Below are 13,502 nucleotides of genomic sequence, written 5' to 3' on the forward strand. Positions count from 1 at the left end.
CTCCTGTTGATTATCATTCATCACAGGAGGAAAATATGCCGCAGTCCGTAGCCGCATTGCGTCGTGCACATACTGATAGCATTTTGATGCTAAACATTTTTTCGCTTGATTCATACATTGGAAATTTATGTATTTAACGTAGAATAATCGCCGATTCCATTTTAGAATATTTTTTATGCAAAAATTTGCAAACCAATCAGTTTTATCCGTTATTTTAAAAAATTTTTGCACTCATTCATTACTTCAATATGAAGAGTGAGGCTTACCTTTCCTGTTCTTCCTGGTGTTTCTACGTGCAGGCCATGCATGTAGTCCACAGTAGTCACACTCTGAAAAAATTGCAAATTTTATTTTCCTTTATTCTATTCAAATCGCCGATTAGCGATTTCTACCAAATGCACGTGAGGATATTTCTCGCATTGCTCCTCTTCATCGTAGCGTGCCGGAAGTAAGCGGCAATGGTGGTTTTTCGCTTTCCACACTTTTCTCTTACCTTTATCTTCTGGAATTCGCCCGATTTCTTTTTCCTGCTCTGCCATGCTTGGAGATTGTCTTCTTATATGTGTAATCACTCCTCTGGCATCCTCAGTGAAGGAAATCCAACTGGAAAACTAAAAAAAATTTTTTTAAATATTTTTTATTAATATTTTCTCCCCAAAGGGTGTGGGCTATCTCAGACAATAAGTGCCAGGCCTGAGCAACTTGCGGCGGGGAGGGAGCAAGCCCCCTGTCCTGCCCAGTTCCAAAAATCAGGTTAATATCGAAGGTCTCCAATGGAAACCGTATCAGATATTAAGCTGATAAGAACAGATACTTGTTTATTAAAATTTAGGTTTGGGTTTTCCTTTTACAAATAAAGCATCTTTTACAATCTTTACACCTTCAAGGAAAACCTTACAATTTATAACCAGACAATTGAAAGTATCCGTTTATAATATCCAAAATACAATCAAAAAGTACAAATATCAAAATTACATAATTATAAACAGTAATAAAACAATACAACACAGGTATGTATCAATATATACCTTTAACATCAACCAGACATTTATTATACCGTAGGTATACTACACAACCTGTTCATAACACCAGAATTTCTACCATTCCAAATATCAACATTAAATCTAAAATTCATAACAAAATTTATACACTTAACACCCACAAGACTCATAAACATCCATAGCTAACTACAAAAAATTCCAAAAATATACAAACCATGCATAACTTCTATAATACATAACAATGTAAACATTCCATCAAATATATAAATGTATAAATATAAAATTCCAACAATTATAAATTAAACCATAAATCATACAAATAAATATCATCAACCAATTAAACACAACAACACTACAAATAATATCCATTAAGAAAACATCACCCTTTAAACTATTCATCACAAAACTTAAAATCTCCATTATCATTTTTCCATATTATATTTTCAACTTCCTTATTTCAATAATACTCATTTTCTTTATATCTGCTCTTATTTTAATTTTTGCTATATCTCATAGGCATAACTATTGCAGTTGCATTTAACCTCTTCCTGTCAAATGTTAACTCACACCTAGCTCTCCATAATTTTTTTTCACTAACCCTACCATTCAATTTATCAAATATGTATTATATCTTGTTTTATAATTTATATGGTACTTCACGTTCTCCCATTCTAATTTAATTTTAAAAATTTTATTTACCCAATTCCAGACAGAGGCAGCCACGGAACATTCCCAAAATAAATGTATATTTGTTTCATCTCTACCACACCTATTACAGGCAGCATGTCTCCCTCTCATATACACTCTCAAATAATCCTTATTCATAATTATGTTTCGTAACAACCTCCAGGAAATTTTCTGCCACTCAGCCGGGAGGACATTTACATTTATCCAAATCTTATTCCAATCATAATTAGATTCTCTCATTCTATCAGTTTCAAATTGTTCATAAATAATTTCATAAATACTTCTTGGTTTTATTTTTATATCACCATCAACCCATTGGGTTTTTATGCTTAATATTTTATGTCTTTCCGCCATTTTTTATACCTTTTATTCATATTCACCAAGAATGGGTAAATTCCCCCCAACCGAGTAATCTTGCCAGCAACCGGCCCCAAAACATACTGAGCCAAATACCACACTGGATGTTTTCTCTCATGTAAACTATTCATCATAACCGATAACTTAATTGCATTTGCCAAGGTGCCCAGCTCCCAAATATTCCAACCCCATTTAAGTCATTATTCTGCACAATTTTCCGACTCAAGGGTTAGAAACTATTATTCCACAAAAAAGTGTAGATTTCCTTTTCTATTTGTTTAATTTCTCTTGTGTCTAAAGTTATCACATATAGCATATACATTAATCTTGCAATTATTATTTTATTTACAATAACTTTCCTCTCAGGCATGTACCACCAGTGTGTCTTCCACTCACATATAACCTCTTTTGTTCTATTTAGTGTAATTTCTAAATTTTTATTTTTCTGATCCTTGCCATACCAAACCCCGAATACACACACAGAATCCACTCTTTGAATATTTACATCTATACTATATATATCACCATAGACGTTATACAACTTGCATTTATTCTTATTTAGTCTCATGCCTGTCCAATCACAGAAATTTTCTATCACCTTATAAACTCTATTCAATGCTACTATGTCTGTGATCAAAAAATTAACATCATCGGCATGACCTATTGGTTTCACTTCTGCCCTCATACCAGGCACATAGACTGGCGATATTAACTTATCCCTATTTACTCTCTGTAATAACACATTAATATAAACTGTAAACAACACCATTGAGCTACGGCATCCCTGACGGACCCCAGCTTCACAACTAATTCCATTAGTCAACCCATTATTTAGGAATATGTATGTTCTCGGAGCCTGATATAGATACTTTACCATAGACACTTCTTCCTCACTTAACCGTCCTATCACCATCTATCTTTTTTTCTATTAAGACCATTTTCCCTTCACCAAAATTTTCAAAAAAATTGAAACTATTATATAATATATAAAGGTTATCAATAATCATCTCCATAAAATAAACATAAAACTCTCCACTCAAACTATCCATCCCGGCGGCCTTTCTCAACCTCAACCCCTGTATAGCATCTTTTATTTCCTTTTTTGATATCTCTTTGTTCAGTCTGCTTTCATTTTGACTTTTTATTGGTAATACCACATCTTGGAACAACTGACTCAAATGTTCATTCATCTCTCTCTGTTTAAATAACTCTGTGTAGTATTTAAAGAATTCATCTCTAATCTCCTCTTTTACTTTAATTATTTTATTTTCCTTTTTTATCTGTTCAATCTTTAATTTTTTCTTATTTTCCATTTTCCTCTCAAAAACACCTTTTTCACATTCTCTTGCTATTCTATACCTTACATAATTATCTATTCTTCTTTTTTCTAACTCATTCACTAATTCCTCTTTTACCTTTTTTATTTCATCTTCCCCTTTTCTTTCCATTATAATTCTAGATAACTTTTTCTGTATTACTTTAACCTCATTATAATACTTTTTTCTAATTCTCATCCATGTACTACAAACTAATTCATAGCTATCTTTTTTTATTTTATTCCAAGATTTCCAATCTTTATCATTAACATTATTACTTAACAATTTTCTAATTTCAAACTGAAAGTATCTATCATTTAATATTTCTTGATTTATTTTTATATTCGCAATATAATCACTTTGACTTTTCAATCTCAACTTTAAATTAACCATACTGTGATGAGATATTTTTAACCCATTTATCATTTTTATTTCATAATGTAATATATTTTGAATTTTCACATTCTCGACATTTAAATAAATTCTATCTAATCTCTCTGCTACATCTCTCCCTCTCCATGTATATTCCCGCCGTGATGGATACACACTCCGAAAAACATCACACAATACAAAATCATCAATCAACCTTTTTAAAATTTTTCTCGAACCATCATAAGCTATGCTTATATTCTTATCTACAGCCGTTATAACACAATTAAAATCACCAAAAAAGATAACCTCTCTACCAGTATTTAGAAAATCTTTTACCCTGTAAAACACCATCTTTCTTTCAGAGACACTCGGTGGCAAGTAAATGTTCAAGATTCTCAACAACTGGTTACCAACCTTCATATCTACAGACAACATTCATCCAAAACCATCAGTGTTATAAGTGTGCACCTTTATATTATTTTTTTATCATAGTAATTACTCCCGAACTTCTCCGAGGAGCAAAGGATGCATAGATATAATATCCTCTAAATTTTTCCTTAAGTCTTTTACATTGTCCATATTTCTGATATTTGTGTCTTGGAGTCCTAAAATGTCTGTTTTCTGTCCTCAAGATATTCCATATACAATTCTGTTTGTCTTTACCTCTAAAACCAGAAATGTTACATACACGTATATTCAACACTTTATCCATCTTTTATCCTGCTTGGTTTTTCTCCAAATCTTTTCACATTTTCCATTGTCTTCTGTTTTCTATTTCTCTTTTGTCCTGCTAGTCTGAAATCCTCTTCTCCACTTTCAGCAGTTTCTGTAAGTATTTCCTCCGCACTCTCCTGTTTCATAGATGTCATCTGTGAACTTTTATCTGAATCAATATCTCTATTTTCTATCCTTGCTACACACTCTCTTACTTTAATTGAACTAATTTCCTTTTCTTTTTCCTGTTGTTGAGTACTTTTAGTTCCTTCCGACACTTGTTCTACACTTTTGTTTATCATTATCCTTTTTTCATCACTTTTACTTATTGTACACTTTCTTACTCCTATTCCTGTCTGAGCTGCTTCAGCATACGTTAGTGGGGGACATTTCTCTCCTTTGTTTTTTTCTACATATCTTACATGCATTGCATTTTTTTACCAAATGCATGCGTGATTTACATCTGTAGCACAACTTATATAAACATTCACCAGCTTTATGTCCCTCCTCTCCACATTTACGACACTCCAAACTCATTCCTTTATAATACACATGAATTTGTTTACCAAATATCTCAAAATAATTTGGAATCTTTACTCCAGTTATCATATTTATAACATAAGTTCCAGTTTTTATTTCTGGCTGATTTTTAAAAGTCCTCGCTATTACACTAATAATTTTTCCAAAAGGCTTTAATTGGATTTACAAAGATTTCTTCTGTTTTGTGTATCACAACTTCGTTTTTTCGTGTTTTTCACCTTCAACGGACTTTCGTTGTATTTTGGCGAAGTCACAAACAATGGACACAATTTGAGAAAATTCAAATTCGAGTAAAAACAATTCCGGAGAGTCCATGTTCCAAGGATGACACAAATTGGAGATCAAATTTGAGCACAGACACAAGCCGAAAGAGTGCAAATTCGAGTGCAGAGACGTTTCAGGAGTCAAATTCGAGGTAGACGTAATTCGGGAGAGTCCAAATTCGTGAGGTAGACATAAATCGAGAGTCCATATTCATCTGGACCAATTTGAAAAAATGATATTTCACTAAAAGACGATAATAATGAGGCATAGCCGGATGAAGTCAAAATTGGGAAGTCATAATCGAAATTTAGCGTTGACGCAATCGGGATGTCAAAATCAGGAGGAGGATTCAAGTCATCGATGATTTTCAGAAAAAAACGATATCTTAAAGTGAACAAAAAACCAATATTTTAATTTTTACTTATAAATTGAAAATTATTTTTGTAATTTTAAAACTTTACTTTTTAGGAGATTTTTAGTTTTATTTATTAATTATTAAACTAAACAAAATTTTTTTTTGTTATTTTTTGAATATTTTTAAATGTACAACAAACGACGAAAATAAATAAATCTATATATATAAAAATGAATGTATGTGTGTCTGTGTGTGTGTCCTTCGTGCATTACCACACCGTTTATCCGATTGCCGTGAAACTTTGGGAAGTTGTTTAATACACTCCCGCGAAGTACATTTATCCTACGATAGATGGCGCGCGTTTACACGAGCATTCGAGCAATGTGTGTTCGATCCATTTCAAATTGTGAAGACCATTTCCCTTTTTCAAAAAATATCTCTATATATGCATTTGTTATTTACGATATTTGTAATAATTTTTTGTTTAATCACTTTATTTCAACTTTTTTTTTTGCTAATTACGTATTCGCTCGAACTTCGTTAAAATCTTAACTGTACCCCAAACAACGACCGAAGTTGTAGGAAGAAATTCGCCTATTTTACCGATCTAGGGATCCCCCTTTTCTAAATTTTAATATCGACTCAAAATAATTTAAAAAGACAAATTACAATAAAACGGTTTATTATCCAACTATCAGAAATTTCACAACATGCCAAGGAAGAGAGGAAGGAGCAATTAAATAATTAAAATTATAAAGGATTTAAAAATATATATAAAAATGGGGAATATCGCACTTCTGACAATCGCAGCGAGTGTATGGGCTAAATTTGGAGAATCCGTGCTTCTCGCATGGACAACTGTACGTGGCTGGCTCGCGTCGAAAAACCTTCCGATTTATTCGTGTACGAACCAGACGGAAAAACAAAAAATATCGTGTATCCACAAACACTCCAATAAATAAATAGAATTGAAACGACACTTTGAAATGTTTTTCCGATGAAAATTAATAATAGTAATAATAATAAGTTTTAATAAAAATGTAAATTGAATTTTATCATAACGAGTTTGCTTGAATTTCGTTTCTTCTGAGATCGCAGCAATGTGCGACGGGTAAGCTAATATTAAATAAAAAACAAAATTAAGAATAAATACTGTTATATACAAAGAAATTAAAGGAAAATACAATTAAAAACGAATAAATACGAACAAAGAAATAAAACGAAAAGAACTATGTACAGAGTACAGAGATGAAAATCTCTGAATTTCTTCCGAATTCTGTGAAAATAAAAAAAAATCAAGATTTTCCTATAAAATATTCAATTATTTAATTACTTTTTACATCAGTAAGTTTATTTTCTTCTAAAATGGGAATGAAGTTACATGCCAAATGATATTGCTTACTGCAATTAATTGCATACTGCGAGGACCCAACCGAGGTACGAAATCATGTAAATCGTGGTATTCTTATGATTAAATAATAACGATAGATTAAATGAGAGGGAGAGGAAAATCTCATAATTTAAACAACGCGGCACAAAATGTAAACAACGAGTCTCGGATGACTCCAACACGTGTTAAACGAACTGTCAATGTCAGAATGAAAAGTTATAAGTCAGAGACAAGTGGCCATATGCAGGTAGAACTTTGACCCCAGCGCTCATAAACTATCAATCTAGGCAAACAATTTCGGAAAAGATGGAAAGATTTAAGAGAGATAAATCATTGCATATGATCGTTCGAATACTCAGATGACAGAAATCGCGAGTTAAGGAGCTAAATTATGAGCGCGAGTCTTGCAATTTTGTCAACAATCCTTAAGAACAATCGACAGAACGGCGTCGAGCAGACACCTGGAACCGGACCTTTCCCGTGACCCGAGTCGGTCTTGGTCTTCTCCAAAACAAAAGAGACCAATCGGGAAGCGAGGAAGGGGACGAGGGGCCAATCAGAAGTCCGAATAGTGGGAGAAAAAAAACTATAAAAATCAGAAATTCAAGGTCGGAGGGGGCTCTCCTCCGACTCCACGAAAGGTCGTGACTGATATTGTAGTGTGTCACCAAGAACCCTGGACTCCGCCGCTTCCAATTTTCGATCGTCCGCCTTGATCAGCGACAGCATCTCGTCCGCCCCGGGGCCAGACAGACGCCGAACTTCTCGCCTCTCTGCATCGCCGACGAGAAGAACCTAGTAAAGGACTGTCGATTGTTGAAGTAAGCATAAATGTTAAAATTAACAAATAAACGGCTTTTATGTGTAAAACACTTGTCATCATTTGCCTCCTCCGTCGCAGCCCACATACAACCTTCCCTTAGGTTCATTTTAATGCGGGATTAATAGCTCCCATCTAGGAGACGGCAACCTTACACTGGCATCAGAAGTGGGATATTTTATTCCCAATCTACACCAGTTCTAACCTTACACAGGTGCCGTGAAGTGGGTTTCAAGCCTCTTATCTCCACCGGATCGGCCACCTTACAATACTGCCATGTCATGTATGTATTAAATATGTCATTGTTAATTCTATTATTTTAGGATGTTTCTGTCCTCGTATTCACGTAAGATTACTGGATAATTTAATTTCTACATTTATTTATACTATTGCTTTCGCTGTGTCTCACAGTGTATTATTGTGAGTACTTGGACAAGAACGTACAGGCTATGTATGTCCTATACCCTAAAAATGTGGGTTTTCTGTGGGTACGATCTCAATCGCATCAAAATATAATACATTTCCACGCTAATACCGTACATAAGTATTTCCAGTTTTTTTTATTATCCGGCCATTAATTGCGTGTTATTATGAAATCGTGGTCAGAAATTATGTTAATTTATAAACCGAGACCATAAAATCTGCCAAGTGTTTGGTATAGAATACAATAAAGTTGTTGTAGACACTTACCCAAAGCTAACTCAGCCCAAATTGTCGTGGTAAATCAGGACAATTCATCGGTCAATTCGTAACTGTTGTTTTCTTACCCACAATACAATTTACGGTCGGGTTCGTCTCTCTATCCAGCAAATCAAAAATTGTCTTTTCCCATTCTTTTAGCACAGGCGGTTTTGTGAGGGGGGCCACGAAAAAAGAAATTTAAAAAACGAAATAACAATTATTGCGATACATCGATATCGTCTCCATTGCCGTATGGACTGCCGAGCGGTAACAGTGAACGACAGGTGGGAGCGGTTGAGTCAGAGATAGATGCCTCGTTTACAAACAACACAACCCGTTTATTAGACAATTATCTTACATAAAAGTTCATAGTCACGAAGGGTTTAAGTCCTTGTATACTTCTGCGCGTAGTCTTCAAAAAAGAAGAGAAAAGTCTAGCGACCAGGAGGGTTTCCTAATCGCTGACCATATGTTCCACTCAAAGTCCAGTTATCGAACAGGAAGCGACGTCCACTGAATGCAGATGGGAATTTCCGAAGTTTTCCTCGACGAAGCTCTATAACTTTCGGAGGATACATCGGAAAAAAGCGAAGGTAGAACCTTGCGGGAAGCACCCCAACGATAGACATAGTCTCGTGGGACGCCACGGCAAAGAACCAAGTGTCCTTGTGGCCTGGGCTTAAATATCTTTTCGTCTCGGAAATCGTCACTTTATTGCAGTGCCGTAACTAGCCATTCCTGTGCCCTGTACAGGAATTTGTATTTAGGCCCCTTAATTAATTAATTAATAAGCCCATAACCCGAGATATCTCGGTTAATTAATTAATTAGGTTTGGGAAAGTAATAAAACAAATACATGCATTTTGGGCCCCTCTTCCAAGTGGACCCTATGCAGGTGTACCAGTTGCACCTGCCTAGTTACGGCACTGCTTTATTGGTTATTAATCCCTTTCCCAGATTGTTCTCTGTTACCAGTTGAAATTAGATTAGATTGGTTCCCGAGAAAGACGATTGCTTATTCGTACATTTCGACACCATCTTTCGTTCGGTGTTGAAAGAACTTTGTACCTTAAGTAACATTTCCCGTTTCGTTTGTTTTTTCTTATAAAAAATTTTATTTACTAATTTTTCTCCATTTTAACCGCGTAGTTTTAATATTAAAATTAAATTATAAATTAAAGGGAAAAAATAAAATTGTTTCCTTAATTTTGATTAATCGCGAAGATCGAGATTTGTTTTTTGGATCTTTGATTAAAAAAATGTTTTTCATCTCAGCCCAGGGCCTCACAGTTTATTCACAATCTGTTTCAGATTCCCCTCCCTCGTTTTTAAAGTCGGTTTTTACGTTTGTTCAGCATTTTCACGAGTTGTTTCTTATTCATCGAAATTGCGTGATTTATCTTCAGTTGTTCAATCATTTGTTTGAGCGATTTCTTTTCTTTCTTTAACAGCAGGAACATGTAAGTTGTTTAATAATAATATATATATGTTTAAAACATTCTCGAAGATGAGTAGGCATTTTAATAGTGTTGACAGTATTCACTAATAAGTATTAATTAGTATTCATAGCTTTTACTTACAGTAAATACTTTTACTATTACTAATAACTTGGAAGCATTTACTATTTTTAATTCTACCGGTCCAATGATTTAAAATTTTGGAAATAGTTTACGGAATTAAAACAGGAGACATATTCGAATTATAAAACTGCCTTCATACTTTTATTAAGTATCTCCGCTCTGCGTGCACTAGTGTTGCTACCTTTTTAAAATTGCTGACTCGGACATGGTCACAAATTTATTAAAAAGTGGCAACACACTCTCAAACAAGTCGTAACCATTTTTGAAATTCGTTTTGTGTCAGCCAATCTTTATTAAATGTACAAGTTCGCTTCCTCTTTTTTAGGGCTTTCAGTTTCTTGAGTTGTCATGTTAAATAATTAAAATAGAAATAAACTTATATACTGAAACTGTCACATTCGCTTTACAATAGGTTTGTTCCAACACAAGCCCTTAACTGGTTTGAATTTGAAACCGTCGTATGCGCCATGTTATTTTACAGCCAAGAACTGAACAATGCGCATGCGCATGCCAGTTTTAAACCAGTCAGGGACATGTGTTGGAAAAATCTAATATTACCCAGAAATATTTGCAACTTTGAATTTTAAAAGTACGTTTACTGCCACTCAGCGTAGGGATGAGTTGGGGTGGGAGTGTGAAGTTAGTCTTTAACCATTAAAAAAAAACACTCGCAAATATTTTTTTATAAATTTAATTTGTTTTACACAATTTCTACGAAAGCCGGACAAATTAATAATTAATCCGGACTTTAAATTTAAAAACCGGCTTGTCCGGGTGAAAACCGGCCTGGTGGCAACGCTAGCGAGCACTAAGGTAGTTAATAAAGACCGTGTAGTCTTTATTTCCAGATAAAGACCAATAGCAGTCTTGCATTTTAGCAACTTTATTGTGGGTAAGGCCAGTGACCGGGGACGTAGCCGGCGTGTTTAGACGGACCATCCTCCAAAAACTTTCTGGAGTTTTTAATCGATTCGGATTCGATCTCCCAGAGCATTACGCCGCAACACTTAACTCTTGGATATCCGGCCGTCGCGTCTTTATCCTTACTCAAAACGACCAAATTCTATACAGCTTTTTCTTTTAACTCATTCCGCTCCGTGGGCACTAAGAGGGTCTTTTTTGCGAGCCCATTATGGGTTCGGCCAGGCCCACAATTAGGCTGCCGGATGGTAAGGGACGGGGCCCGACAAATCCGAACGGACCATCCCCCGAAAAATTCCTGGGGATTTTCGACCCGTTCGACTCATGTCCCCCAGAGCGGTAGGCTGCCACCTTGACCGCTCGGCCATGTGGCCGCTGTTCTTTACAGCTAATACGGAATATATCGTACCCGCGTCCGAGCGATTCTTTTGTAACGGACCGCTTGCATACGTTATAGAAAAGAAAATAAGAACTCCACAGTTTAAAATAAATATATTAGCGAAATCCCGTACGAATTATAAAAAGCTTTTAATTTTCGTGATTTTTTTAAAGTCGAAATCGTTTTTAATTTCAGTTAATATAATTAAATTTGTTTTTGTATATTTAAGAAAATCAGGACACACATCTTCCGAAATTATTTATTATTTTCCGAAATAAAAGAAGGCGGAATCGACATTTCGTGTTATTTTTGGAAATTTCGAGATTTTTGGCTATTTTTCGGTACGGATTGCGACGTGGCTGGGGAATAATCCGGCCGGTCATTTTTTTTCCCGCCGTTGCCGTGAGCGCTTTGTTTGAATCGTTAACGTGTGTCGGAGTGGAAGTTCGCTTGAAGAGTCGAGACTGAGAGTTAAATTTTATGTAAATAGCGAGAAATAGTCAGATTTTCTACTGTTATTTCTCGAGAAGAAGCGTAAGAGTGGCGTAAATGCGTAATTCGGAGTCGACTTCGTAGCTGCGAGAACTTCGGACGAGACTTCTACTTTCGGTAAGTCAAGTTCTATTCGTATTAAAGTTTTCCTCGACGAAGCTCTATAACTTTCGGAGGATACATCGGCAAAAAGCGAAGGTAGAACCTTGCGGGAAGCACCCCAACGATAGACATAGTCTCGTGGGACGCCACGGCAAAGAACGAAGTGTCCTTGTGGCCTGGGCTTAAATATCTTGTAGTCTCACAAATTGCTACTTTAATTCTCTTTCTCAGTCCTCCAATTTTTCTGTTACCAGTTGAAATTAGATTAGATTGGTTCCCGAGAAAGACGATTGCTTATTCGTACATTTCGACACCATCTTTCGTTCGGTGTTGAAAGAACTTTGTACCTTAAGTAANGAGTCGACTTCGTAGCTGCGAGAACTTCGGACGAGACTTCTACTTTCGGTAAGTCAAGTTCTATTCGTATTAATTCGTAGACGTTATTCGCGAAAATTCGGCAACCACCAACGCTTTTTATCTATGTTGTTGTAATTGGTGTCTCGACGAAGTGTTTGTATTTTCTGGAAATTTTTATTCCCCCTTCCGGTTTTCACCCTTTTCCACTCTTAGGACGTCTGACAAAACTCGACCCTCCTTAGAACCCTTACGACTTTACGAATGATAAATATTGTAAAGAGAAACTAAACCGACAAAAATAAATATAATAAACTGCATAAAATTTAATGAAATAAAATGGCCGACCACCTCCCTTGTCCGACTTGACGTAATTCCTCTTCCCTTTCGGTGCGGTCGTCGTTTATGGACGGCTCCTTGCTTACTTTTAGTTAACCACGCACGGGTTAAATTCCAGATACGTCATGGCGGCTCCATCTCTGATTCCAGCAAACAAAAGAAAGGAAACAGTAGGGACGCATGTTCTAGCCTAACCTAACATATTCTAATAAATTACCATAATTATTACCAACCAAATTATTAGAATAGGTTAGGTTAGGTTAGAACGTGCGTCCCCACTGTTACCTTTTGTTTGTTGGAATCAGAGATGAGCCACTATGACGGTATACGTATCTGGAATTTAACCCACGCACGTAATGTATATCGACACGAGTGGTTGCCGAAGTAAGCGCATCTATAGCCCCTTCCTTGCCGGAGTCTGGGTTTTGACTGCCAGGTCCATTTCGTCTGTTAAAAAACAAAGTAATGTTGCATTTAGTTGTTTCCGGATGTAGAGATGGATGTACCGTATGGACGCGAAATGTGAGGTTTGTAAAGTTTTTCCGAGAATACTTAGAAGCTTTTCTCGCGCTGGGAAAAATGGGTAGAGGGGTGTTGGGTAAAACTTCGTGGAACTGAGGAGAGGTGACTTGTAAAAGACTGGAATCGCCAATCTGGAGTGTCAGTTGTAAAAATGGTACAAGTACATTTTTCAAAAAAAATATAAAGGCTAATGTATACTGTAGGGTTAACTTTTTATTAATAGATACTTTGTAGTTTACATTCTAAAATATCCAAACGTTTTTGATGGATTGAAAATGTTTCTAAAATGGCTGCCTTTGGCAGAGTTGACAGATGT

General features: G+C 35.5%; 1 pseudogene; it reads right to left on the reverse strand.

Moving 5' to 3' along the window:
- Positions 1–658: 658 nt before the first annotated feature.
- LOC111622449 lies at positions 659–832 on the reverse strand (annotated as a pseudogene).
- Positions 833–13,502: the final 12,670 nt, after the last annotated feature.

The sequence above is a fragment of the Centruroides sculpturatus genome, unplaced genomic scaffold (genome assembly GCF_000671375.1).
Source record: "Centruroides sculpturatus isolate CEXI.00-Female unplaced genomic scaffold, Cexi_2.0 scaffold195, whole genome shotgun sequence".
Lineage (NCBI taxonomy): Eukaryota > Metazoa > Arthropoda > Arachnida > Scorpiones > Buthidae > Centruroides > Centruroides sculpturatus.